The sequence below is a fragment of the Procambarus clarkii genome, chromosome 50, assembly GCF_040958095.1.
Source record: "Procambarus clarkii isolate CNS0578487 chromosome 50, FALCON_Pclarkii_2.0, whole genome shotgun sequence".
NCBI classification, from domain to species: domain Eukaryota; kingdom Metazoa; phylum Arthropoda; class Malacostraca; order Decapoda; family Cambaridae; genus Procambarus; species Procambarus clarkii.
The window spans coordinates 22545682-22559153 of NC_091199.1; the positions used below are offsets into that span (position 1 = coordinate 22545682).

General features: G+C 39.7%; 1 long non-coding RNA gene across 1 annotated transcript; it reads right to left on the minus strand.

Annotated features, from left to right (window-relative positions):
* Nucleotides 1-1273: 1273 nt before the first annotated feature.
* Nucleotides 1274-11020, minus strand: LOC138351526 (uncharacterized). The gene is made up of 2 exons (XR_011222487.1): nt 10926-11020; nt 1274-1578 (listed from the first exon to the last, which is right to left on the minus strand). It is a non-coding gene; the product is annotated as an uncharacterized lncRNA (long non-coding RNA).
* Nucleotides 11021-13472: the final 2452 nt, after the last annotated feature.

Consider the following 13472-nt stretch of genomic DNA (forward strand, 5'->3'; position numbering starts at 1 on the left):
GCAGCCCTAAGTTAATTGTGTACGACACCCTTCTGAGGTCCATGCTGGTGAAAGTCCTGAACCTGCCATTGGACGACTCTCAGTGGGAGCAAGCAACCCTTCCTGTAAGCCGGCGGCCTTGGTGTCCGCACAGCCTCCCAAATTGCTCTACCAGCCTTCCTTTCCTCCTCCCACGCATCGCACGACCTCGTCAGAGATATCTTACCTGCAACCCTGAAAGATTCAGCAGGAATACACGATCCTGCTTTCACTGAATGTTCAAATCAGTGGGATGTTCTTGCAGCCCCAGCAACCATTATAGAGCCAACAAAACAACACAAACAATCCGGCTGGGACCACCCTCTAGTGGAAAAAGTTGCTGATGCCATGCTCAGCGTCGCAACATCAGACAAGGAGAAAGCCCGTCTCAGAGCAGTGCATACCCCGCCCTGCAGGAGACTTCCTCCTGGCAGTACCCATGTCAGCAATGGGCACGCGCCTAGATCCAGAATCCCTTCGTATAGCAATGGCCCTCCACCTTGGTGCCCCAATTCACACTGAATACAAGTGTATTTGCAACAGGGTGGAAGCAGACCAATACGGACTGCATGGGTTGCATTGCAGAAGCACAAAGGGCTGGCATGCAAGACACAACGAGGTCAATGACATCATCAAGAGAAGCCTCGTCTCAGCTATGTGCCCAGCGGAGAGAGAACCTCGCATCCTAGGGGTCCAAAACCCGGATTTCCCCGCACTTCGACGCAGGCTGAACTCCAAGATGTATTAGCAGGATTACAGGAAGCTAGTGAGCTCTAACCATTGTCTTTCCCTTTGTAACTCATCTGCAATGAATGTACCTTTACCTGAATAAAAAATCTAATCTAAATCTATATCTAATCTATATGCTTAGATATATGCAAATGAGAGGGTAATAGAGCGAAACCTTTAAAATACTGAACAATTTGGAGGATATTGATTCATACAAATTCTTCAAAAGGTCAGATGTAATACGAACAAGGAGCAAAGGTTTCAAGCTCAACAAGCCACAATGTAGGAGTGACAACAAATGCTTTTTAACTCATACGATTATGATCATAGCAATAAGGTTTCTAAAACAGTAGGCATTCTTCCAAAGTCAGACACTGTACTATGTTCCTCGCCCTAACCTAGTCACTCAGCATTATTCACTCATTTATCTATGTCTTGTCTATCTATGTCTTAAAGGTTACAAGACGTACATTAGTCAATACAATTGGTGCTTAAAATGTTAATGATCTCTTGTGAAACACGGGTATTAATAAAAAAATTTATTAGGTAAAATAAATAAAAAAGGCCCAAGGACCATGAAGTAACAAGAATACAAGGCTGGCACAAGCTGGCGTAAGTAGTGAAGACGGAAGATTCTTCATATTAAAGACCCTGCTTCTCCAAGATGGCAGTCACACCCTGCTTGCCCTGGACAATCACCATATGGAGAAGGACTGTTTACTGTGAAGGGAAGTCCTCAAATGCAATGCCAGCATGAGTCAGTCTTGAAGGGTAAATGATGATGGCACCCTCAGAGTAACACAAAAGCCGAGCAAGCCCAGTGAGGAAGACCTGTTGATGGGAAAGAAGGAGAATTTTTAGTCAAACAATTTTTGTTTTATAAGATTCCAAAATATTACATTGATAAAAATTTGTGATAGTATTCTGAGCATTTTGAGCCATCTTGAGTCCTCTCCTCACTAAGTAACTAACTGCCAAAAGATTAAACAACCCCTGGCCCACAAGTGGCATACTCTACTTGAAACAATTAACAAGACGAATATGAAAAAAATAAAAATAGAATTTGCCTAGTTACAAAACAAGAAGAGATACTCATCAATGATTACCAATATAATACAAAGAGCCAAAGCTTCCTTTTATGAGAATGGATTTAAAGAAGCAAAAGGAAATATGAACATTACATCTCTATCATCACCCATCTCTAACATCCTAGGGTCTAAACAACAATCACATACCAAGCAGATAAAACTCTCCAAAGATGGATACACACTTGCAACAGGCTTAGATATTGCAACTGATTTCAATAGCTTCTTTTCATGAATTTGTGAGAACCTTGGCAGAAAAATTCCACAGACCCAGACACATGTTACTACATATCTTACAGGTAGCTAACAGTACTCCTTTTATCAGTCAGCCCGACAGACATTATATCCAATCAGCAAGCTTAGCCTCCACACACATGGTATCAGCAAGCTTAGCCTCCAAACACACACATACACAGAAAATGGGGACATTGAAACAGTTGAGAAACTTGATTTCAAGAGAGAGAGGTCACTATGGGGAACTTCAAAATTTGTTTAATAAGTAATTAAGCAGGCTTGTTGCTAGACAGGGAAGTAAATTAAATGTATGCCAAATTTTGCAAAATATACAATGAAGGCACACAAACATTCATTCCAAAACAGAGATGCAGGGCCAGAAAACAGGATTGGTTCAACAGAAATTGAGAGAGGGCCACAGACCAAGACACAAAAATGGAATGAAAGACATTGAAAAACTACAAGCAGATGTCAACAAAGTTTTCGATTGGTCAGCAGAAAATAACATGATGTTTAACAGTGATAAATTTCAGGTACTCAGGTACGGCAAAAATGAGGATCTGAAACATAATACAGGGTACAAAACACAATCGAATCTTCCCATAGTAGAAAAACAGCATGTCAAGGATTTGGGAATAATGATGTCCGAAGATCTAACGTTTAGGGAGCATAACCAAGCAAATATTGCGTCAGCCAGAAAAATGATCGGATGGATTATGAGAACTTTCAAATCCAGGGATCCCATCACAATGGTTGTACTCTTCAAGTCACTTATGTTGTCCCGGCTCGAGTACTGCTCAGTATTCACTTCCCTCTTCAGAGCAGGAGATATTGCTGAAATAGAGGGAATACAGAGAACATATACGGCACGCATAGACGAGATAAAACACCTAAATTATTGGGATCGTCTCAAAGCTCTCCAAATGTACTCTCTAGAAAGGAGACGAGAGAGATACCCAATAATATACACATAGAAGATACTGGAGGGCCAGGTCCCAAATCTACACAGTAAAATAACAATGTACTGGAGTGAACGATATAGAAAAAAATGCAAGATTGAACCAGTAAAGAGCAGAGGTGCCATAGGCACAATCAGAGAGCACTGTATAAACATCAGAGGTCCGCGGTTGTTCAACGTCCTCCCAGCGACTATAAGAAATATTGCTGAAACGACGGTGGACATCTTCAAGAGAAAACTGGACTGTTTTCTAAGAGAAGTTCTAGATCAGCCGGGCTGTTGTGGGTATGTGGCCCTGCGGGCCGCTCCAAGCAACAGTTTGGTGGACCAAACTCTCACAAGTCGAACCTGGCCTCGGGCCGGGCTTGGGGAGTAGAAGAGCAGAACCCCATCAAGCAGGTATCAATATAGGAAGAAGCCAAACCCCCAAACATACCAGCGATACAAAGATGCGAGAAACAACTATACAGCAGTAAGGGGAGAGGCAGAAAGAAATTTTTAAAAAGGGATAATGGATAAATGTAAAACAGAACTGGGCCTATTCTACAAATTTATAAACAACACAATGCAGGTAAAGGATAATATCCAGAGGTTAAAATAGGAAACAGATTCACAGAAAATGATAATGAAATGTGTGAAACATGAAACGAAAAGTTCCAAAGTGTGTTTATACAAAATGAAATCTTCAGAGAACCAGACACAATAAGAATTTCAGAGAACATCATAGAGCGTATAGAGGTGTCTAGAGATGAAGTGGAAAATATGCTAAAGGAGCTAAGTAAGAACAAAGCAGTTGGTCCAGATGGAGTTTCACCATGGGTTCTGAGAGAATGTGCATCTGAGCTCAGCCTTCCACTTCACCTGATCTTTCAGGCATCCCTGTGTACAGGAGTCATAGCAAACATGTGGAAAAAGGCTAACATAGTTCCAATCTACAGAAGTGGCAGCAGGGAAGACCCCCCCCCCCTCAATTATAGACCTGAATCATTGACAGGTGTAACAGTGAAAAGATTGAAAAAAAATAATAAAAACTAAATGGTAGAACCACTGGAGAGAAATTATATAATATCACACAGACAGTATTGTTTTCGATGTGGAAGCTCCTGTGTATTGAATTTACTCAGTTTCTATGATTGAGCCACAGAGATTTTAAAGGAAAAAGGTAGTTGGGTTGACTGCATCTATCTAGACATAAAAAAGGCTTTCGACAGAGTTCCACATAAGAGGATGTTCTGGAAACTAGAAAATTTTGAAGGGGTGGACAGGTAAGCTTCTAACATGGATGAAAAATTTTCTGACTAATAGAAAAATGAGGGCAGTAATCAGAGGCAATCGGACTGGAGAAGTGTCACAAGTGGAGTACCACAGTACATGCACCAGTAATGTTCATTGTCTACATAAATGATCTACCAGTTGGAATACAGAATTATATAAACATGTTTGCTGATGATGCTAAGATAATGGGATGGATAAGAAATTCAGATGATTGTCATACCCTTCAAGAAGACCTGGACAAAATGAGAATATGGAGCACTACTTGGCAAATGGAATTTAATGTGAATAAATGCCATGTTATGGAATGTAGAATAGAACATAGATCCCACACAACCTATAAATTATGTGAGAAATCTTTATATAATTCTGATAAAGAAAGAGGTCTAGGGTTGATTTCTAGATAGAAAACTTTCACTTTGAGGACCACATAAAGCAACGTTGTGTGAGGAGCCTACGCCACGCTTTCTAACTTCAGAATTTCGTTTAAATACATGGATGGTGAAATACTAAAGAAATTGTTCACGAGTTTGCTCGGCCAAGGCTAGAATATGCAGCGGTTGTGTGTGGTGCCCATATCTTAAGAAGCACATCAACAAACTGGAAAAGTGCAAAGACGTGCTACTAAGTGGCTCCCAGAACTGAAGGGCAAGAGCTACGTGGAGAGGTCAGAGGCATTAAATATGCCAAAACTAGAAGACAACAAAAAGAGGCGATATGATCACTATTTACAAAATAGAAACAGGAATTGATAAAAATAGATAGGGAAGATTTCCCGAGACCTGGAACTTCAAGAACAAAAGGTCATAGATTTAAACTAACTAAACAAAGATGCCAAAGAAATTATACAAAAATTACCTTTCGCATACAGAGTGGTACACGGTTGGAACAAGTGAGAAGGTGGTGGCGGCCAAGACTGTCAGTAGTTTCAAGCATTATGTGACAAGAAGTGCTGGGTAGACGGGACACCACGAGCGTAGCTCTAATCCTGTAACTACACTTAGGTAATTACATATGGTGTCAGCAAGCTTACCGTCGAACACACACAACAGCCTGCCTATTATTCTAGGCCTTCTCTGAGTACTCTTTATTTTCTTCTCTGAGCTATGGGCCCTAATCTTGCACCAGAGGTGGTACCCCTTTTAAGTTTTTAACTACTGCACTGAGCACCTGATTTTGGCAAAAACTTCTTAGTGCAATTGTCAAGGACATAGTTCTGGTATTTTTTTTTTATAAATATTCAGAAATAGTTAATGTCGAAATGTTTCAAAACTCAACTATTTATATTTCAAAACAAAAAAAGTAATGAAAACATTACAAAACATTAAAATATAGCCTAATTAATTAATTTATAAAGTATCACAACTCTCAGAATGCCTAAGGTGCTTTGAGCAATGAAGTAGTTAATTTTATATATAATATTATATAATATATATTTACCTGTGACTACTGCTTAGCGAAATTTGATCTGTGTGAAAATTGGTCTCGTTATTGCTAGGAGATATTTTAAGACCATGATTTGCTGTGGATGGCACTTGTGAGATTTATTTTCTTGACAGGTTATCAAAGAATTAAGTCCTATTGATGTTACGTTAATTCGCAACTACCTCGCAAGAGAGGCAGACCTTAAACAGCAAGAGCTGCCAGTGGCAGATATTTAATCTTAAAGCCTAAGATCATAGGACCGCGGGAGCAAAACCGCCAGGCGAAACCACTCGGGTAACACCTGTCACTTAGGTCGCTGGCTCCTCCTAGTTTGACAACTAATAAAGGGTAGCCGACGGATTCTCACCTCTTATTTATAGAAGTGTGGTGCTGTGCAATGGACTCGAGCTTTAGATACAGACTTAATATGAACATAAGCAAGCAAAGCGTTGGCAGAACATAAAATGTGGGACAGTACTATTGGAAGGTTTGACGTAAACGACCGTTTTCTATAACAAAACAATTTATTCACAAAACAAAACTAAAACTACTACACAGTGAATTTACGTTACTTTACTGTCACTCCAGTGGCACATTAAAGTACAGCTAATCAACAGCCTGATGGACCCACGGTCTCGTTATCCCGTCGTCGCTGACTGAACAATGACACTAACTGAACAAAGTGGTGCCCACTGGTGACGCAAGCTTGCAATCAATATTGTCACGGCTTCACGGTGACCAATACTATAATCACAAAAACTTGACTGGCGCTCTCTGCCCCACAACGAGGTACCAAGTAACAAGGCGGTTAATCCAAGAATGATAACCCCTTAAAAAAAATCTTACGTTAACACTTGTCTCTCAGGACAAACAAAACAAAAGTTACTCTAATTGAATTTAAACAATTACGTTAACACCCACGTGTCTCAACGACACTTAAATGGCATCAATAACTCGTAAATCAATTAATTACATCAACTTGAAAGTCAAGCATTCGGTGAGTAATTCCCAATTAATTACTGAATAAACAGCCTATTAATACAGACGAGTATTGACAAAGCCTACTGTCTCTCAACTGACAGTTCACTTCCGGTCTTACGACAAGAATACCTTAACGAGGGTAGATCTACTGTACCACACACAATGTTCCAATACTCCGTGTAAACAACAACATCAACCACCTGGTGAATTCACTAAGTGGCGATTACTAATTATCTTTAATTAGCTACGATGTGCTTAATCACTCTGTCCGCCGACAGAGCTGATCAGTCCAACGAATTACAACAGCTAATTACAGCGCAATTGACTCCGATCATACAGACCGTCAACCCCTTACGTTAATTACTCAATTAACGACAGCTCGTTAACTCGTTAACACTATGTTAGTCTTCACTTGACAATTCCTCCACTGCGTGAACTTCACTGTGGCTGTTGCCTTTACACGGTCCCCTACGTTAATCACAACAATGTTCAACGAACAAGTGACCTCGTTAAGTAAATCGTGACCCCCGGTGACGTTAACTGACTTTAATTCTCACGGAATCCTTCACAGTACACAACGCCTTCCACCAAGGTCAAACTTGTCTACGGTTTACACACGGTACAACACAGTACATCACAGTACAACCCAGTACATCCTTGCCACTCACGGCAAAAAACTTGTAAATGACTTCCCCCAGTAAATTATCCATCAATAATTCACACCTTACCACAACACAACAGCTAAAATATATATAACCAAGGGAAATCTCCCAGTTACCACTTTCACTGCTGAAAAAATGGAATCAAATTACAGCGAATACATACACGACACATAGAAAAATAATAGAAGTAAATAACTCACTTTACCCTACCTCTGAATGTGTCACTAGGTGTCTTCACACACGTCAAAAATCACAGTTGGGCCCAATCCTCAACTTGATGACAAACAGGGTAGACTCACACGTCTCCAATTCCCATTCACCTCCCCAGTGGTCCCAGGGGACAGAGGACAGACGAAACACTGGGGGCGAACCCAGCTTCCAGAGTTTTATTACCCAAACGGAAACAGTGTACTTACATCAATGATGTGGGGCCCCTCTTTCACTCACACATACACGTCAATCACACTCCCACTGCTGCTGCTGGATGATGACGTAGGCGTCCTCACTTCGTACACTGTGGTCAGGTGGAGCACAGGGTCCTAGACCACAGGGTTAGCTCTACACACACACAGAGACCAGGATGGCGCAGACACACCGGCACAGGCAGCCAAGGTTGTGCAAACAGCAGGGATGCGGTACCACGCCCCTTCCACTTGACACGGTACCCCAGGATACGACGGTACACGGTGTTACACGGTACACGAGATGGAGTCCTTCACTTGTTCCTCAGAATTATAACATTTAAGGTTTCTCTCATAACACTGAAATCTTTTCTGGCACGTCTCACAGCAGTATCTTCAAGCACAGATACGATCGACTGCGGATGTCGTTTTTGTAGGCCCGATAATTAACGCCTCACTCTCAGTCCAGTTCCTCTAAGATGGCGTCCCACAATTACGCGGCTAGATGACAAGTTCACACGGCTCGATACAAGCCCCTTCCCGATTACCGGATTCTTACGCACGGCACACGGAAAGATAGCAAGATGTAGGTGTGACTTTCAGTAACATTGCAGGCGGTATTTCCCGATGCTTGGCCTAGCACGGGAAATGTCCTGCCCTCAGGGTGCAACGTCCAGGTAAGAATGCCATTCCCGCCAATACCAGCCTGGAGGTACCCATGCGGCACCCCTCAGCGTCTTGGCCAATCACGGTTCAGCATTTTCTGAGGCCCCAGGCCCTCAGCCAATCCCGCACCTGCCCCATGACGCTACCCCCCCCCCCTCTCTCACGAGGTGGACACGTGATAGGGGGGGGGTGGTCTACGGCCGTTAACCCCCCATACCTCCCTCTCTACACTTGACTGGTACAAAAGTTTCCCTGAAATCAACTCCCTCCTGTAATTTCCTTCACAGACCTGATACAGCGATCAGAATGACATCAATGGCTAGCAAATGTCATGGGCTGTCCAACGACACCCAACACGACTGTGGAAAAGTTATATACAGAAAGTTGAATCACGGTGCACATCACCGGTGCACTATGCAATTTCGTACTCAATTCAGTGCACGAGAGAGCAGGGAAAATATGTCCCCTGACAGCACTGTAGTCTTCAAGTCATCAATCTAAAAATAGAGGTAATCTTTTAAAATGTAAATTTTGTATAAAAAAAAATGCAAAAAATAAATGCAAGAATAATATGAAGTTATTACACAATTTTTGTTTAATTATTTAAATATTTGTGACACATTATTAAAAAATGTATGAAGTACAGATTCTCTAAGACCTGATATGTATCTGCTTATGTTCCACCCACATTACATTCAGGGCTGAAGAGAAAACACAGCCAGTAAGGTAATGATCACTTAGGATGGACTGGAGATGCTACATGTACTATGATAGGTGGGGGCTAAGCTTGTGTGAGGCTAGGATGCCCAGCCTGCCTTGTCTAGGCTGGGCTGGGCTAGGCAACACTAGGAAGGAGTCAACAAATCTCTGGAGTGCCTTACTTTTCTTGATATCCTTAAAAAAGCAAGAATGATGACATTTTATAAAGGAGGGCGAGACAGCAGACATAAACAATTAAAGAAAAATATCAAATCTAATTATACTTTCAAAAATATTTGATTTTTTTTAACAAACATCTCTCTTCCTACTTTGTAAAATTCAACATGAATACAAAGTCCCTGTTAGTTTGGCTTCCGTTTCCAAAAGAGTATCAATGATGCCGTTATTAGTTCTGTCTTATTTATCTATATATATATATATATATATATAGAGACCTTGATATAATCTAAACAGCCCTTGACTTCTCAAATGACCTAAGAAAGGCCTTTGATACTTTAAACCATAACTACCTCTTACTTAAAACTTCACCACTATGGTATTCAAGGCCGTGCTCTGGACTATATTCGTTCCTATCTCAGTGTCCACTGAAATAGGAAAAAATGTTCCGAAAAAATATCCACTCAAGGATGTCAACCAACCAACTTACACTAAACATAGAAAAAGACCTTCTACATTTTATTTGGTAGAAAATTATAAAATCAGATTCAACTTTAAATAGACAATGTTAAACATTACCAATACAAATGAGGGGCAGTTCTTTTGCCTATACATAGATAAGACACTGAACTTCAGCACCTCACATACAGCACATAACCAAAAAGGTCTCAAAAATGGTCGTTAAAATTTACAAAATCAGATATTATGTTCCCCACCCTGCTCTCCTCCCATTATACTAAGCACTTATCTATCCACTGCACTTAAAAAATAATATTTTTTTTTTAACATTTTATATATTTATTCATATATACAAGAGTTCTTACATTCTTGTACAGCCACTAGCACACATAGCATTTCAAGGCAAGTCCTTAATCCTAATTTTCACACACACACACATCTCTAGGAAGCAGCCCATAGCAGCTGTCTAACTCCCAGGTACTTATTTATATATGAAAGTACTTAAGGAAATTCCTGTTTCAATTCTTCCCCCGTGGTCTGACACTGTCACATTTTTCATCATGTGTTAATTTTTGTGATTTACACACACGCGTGGCATGTTTACACACACATTATATATATTTATTAATATATTATATATATATATATATATATATATATATATATATATATATATATATATATTATATATATATACTATACTATATATATATGAGGAACCCTCAATCCTATAAGTAGAGGGTTCCTACAACTCAACCAGAGGTGGTACCCTCTATATATTAATAAAAAAGGCTAGGCTATGCTAAATCTAGGCAGGGATTGGCTTGGCTAAGCTGGTCAAGGCTTGGCTGGGGTAGGAAGGACTGGTCATGTTTACAAGCAAGGCAGGGTTAGGCTAGGCAAGACTAGGTAAGGGTATACAGGGATAGGCTTGGCTACGGTAGGCTAGGAAGAGGTAAACTAGGATATAAACAAGGCTGTGCAAGCACTATGCACAGCTAGAATGAACTATGCTAAGATGGTTTAAGCTGGGCTAGGTTAGGATAAGCTAGGCCATGCAGGGCCCCGGTTGACCAGTGGAGTCTAATGGTCTAACCTTCTAGCTAGTTTGCTGACCTAAGAGTGTAAATGCCTAGCCCCAATCTTAAATACTAAATACCTGGATAACACAGGTGGCCTGTTGTTGTGTTGATTTAGGGGTGACGACGATCGTGGGATCGGATGCGCCCTACAGGTGGTCTGCACCATGCTTTCTAAGGCATCCATCTCATACCAAAAACAAATCCGTGCATTCGTACACAAACAGAGACCCCCCGTGGTTATTCAAATACTTGGAATTCTTTTAATTAAAATAATAACAATTAGATTAATAATAATTAACATAATTTTTACTCAAGATTCACAAAAATCATTAATACTATTTTAAAAGAAAATTTAAAAGACATCTAAAAACAGATATACAGACTTTGTGTGATATTTATTTCAACATTATATATTAATAGAATGTTGTAACTATTATTTTTAAATATTAGGTAGTTGCCAGCTACGTATATCGCATATAAACGTGTTAAACGAATAATGTTAAATAGCTATATACATAACAGTAAAATAATGACACCTACAATTAATGATAACTAGATAATAGTAAATGGTAATTCCATCTGAACGAAAACTTAATACCAAATTTCTTAGATGTTTTTCGTAATATAAAGATTGACAGTAAGATATCTTATTCATTATGGAGTAATTAACAACAAAACAATCTTTATTTTCATTGCAGAACATATATCAGAGCATACTAGTGACTCATACATTTAAAATAGTGTGATTTTTAAACAATTCGGTTGTAAACCCGCAGAACCGCCTACCCGCCGAATACAACATAAGAAATGGTATATAATTCATTGTTTTAAATTCCATATATAATCATTATTTTTTTCGGCAGCTATCGACGTTCTCCATAGGTAAATTCCTGTACTCTAACTAGATGCTACTTGCTGTTTAGCTGTTTAAATTCTTGGAAAATCGTAATGACCAGCGACATAAAATATAACAATGAAATAGTAGCTGGTAACTGTAGGTGAACGAAAAATTAAATTTCGAATTGATTAGATGTTTTCCTAAATATAAAGATCGACCTGAAGGAATTTTATGAATTATGGACTAATTAAGCAAAAAAAATAGGTAATTTTAATTGAAGAACAGATACCAGAGAATAGTTAGTGAGTACATTTATATTGTATAATGGGAGAAAGCCCCAGGTAGCCGCGAATTAAAATAACCACCTACATTAATTGATAACTAGGAAATAGTATCTGGAAACTTTATCTGAACGAAAACACAATACCAATTTGTTTAGATGTTTTTTTTTAATATAAAGATCAACAGTAAGGAATCTTATTCATTATGGACAAATTAACAAAAAAAAACGATAATTTTCATTGAGGACCATATATTAGAGCATACCTAGTCACTTATATATTAAAAGTATTGTGTATTTTGAACCACTGGGGTTGTAAACAAACAGAACGGCCTACCCGAAAAGTCGTAACATAAAACGTTGTATATGTTTGTTAATTTATTATTTGATAAATGATTATTTTTAATTTACGACAACTATAGAGGTTTCCCATTTGTTAAATTACTGTAGTCTGACTAAATGCTACTACAAAACCTATATAAATCCTGGAAAAGTCACAATGACCAGCGACATTAAAGCATAGAGGGTTAAATAGTAACAGGCAACTGTCGGAGAACGAAAAATTCGTTTCCAAATTTATTAGATGTTTTCCTAAATATATAGATCGATAGGCAGGAATTTTCTGGATTATGGCCTAATTCAGGCAAAATATATATTTTTACTTGAAGAACAAATATCAGAGCATAGTCAGTGAGTTATAGAATAATAAGAGTGTGGTATTTCATTGTATAACAAGAGATAGTCCATGGAAGCGATAATAGACGTAGTTTTACACAAAATAACGTCCAAAAACAGCCATAGAGTCAAACGGTAAATGTTGGCGTTCTTTTTAAGAGGACAGGTTGGATGATTACCAACAGTGTGCCAGCAGGGGGAGGGGGAATTAGCCTCAGATACCATCCTCTATTGTCCGGTCCTGTTGGTCGAGTGGTTAAGGGATCCTGTACATCAGTTGCAGTTCTTCTGGCGGTAGGGGTTCTTGTCACTTCTGGGGTGTGAGTTTTCAGTTGCATATATGTCTGGAGACCGTTCAGGCTTGTTTGCATTTGTGCTCCTCACCTGTGCCCCAAAGATTGAAGTGATTTGATAAAATACCATACCCAAGATTACCAACAGTATGCCGGCTGGGGGGGGATTGAGAATTAGCCTCGGCTACCATCCTCTTTTGTCAGGTCGTGTTGGTCGAGTGGTAAAAGAATCTTGTACATCAGATGCAGTGCTTCTGGCAGTATAGGTTCGAACCACTTCTGGGGTGTCATTTTCAGTTGCTTATATGCCTGGAGACCGTTCAGGCTTTTTTCCATTTGTTTTCCTCACGAGTGCCCCAAAGAATGAGGTGATTTGATAAAATACCATGCCTAAGATTCCAACAGTGTGCCAGCAGGGGGAGGGGGAATTAGCCTCGGCTACCATCCTCTCTTGTCCGGTCGTGTTGGTTGGGTAGTTAAGGGATACTGTACATCAGTTGCAGTGCTTTTGGTAGTATGGGTTCGAGTTATTTCTGGG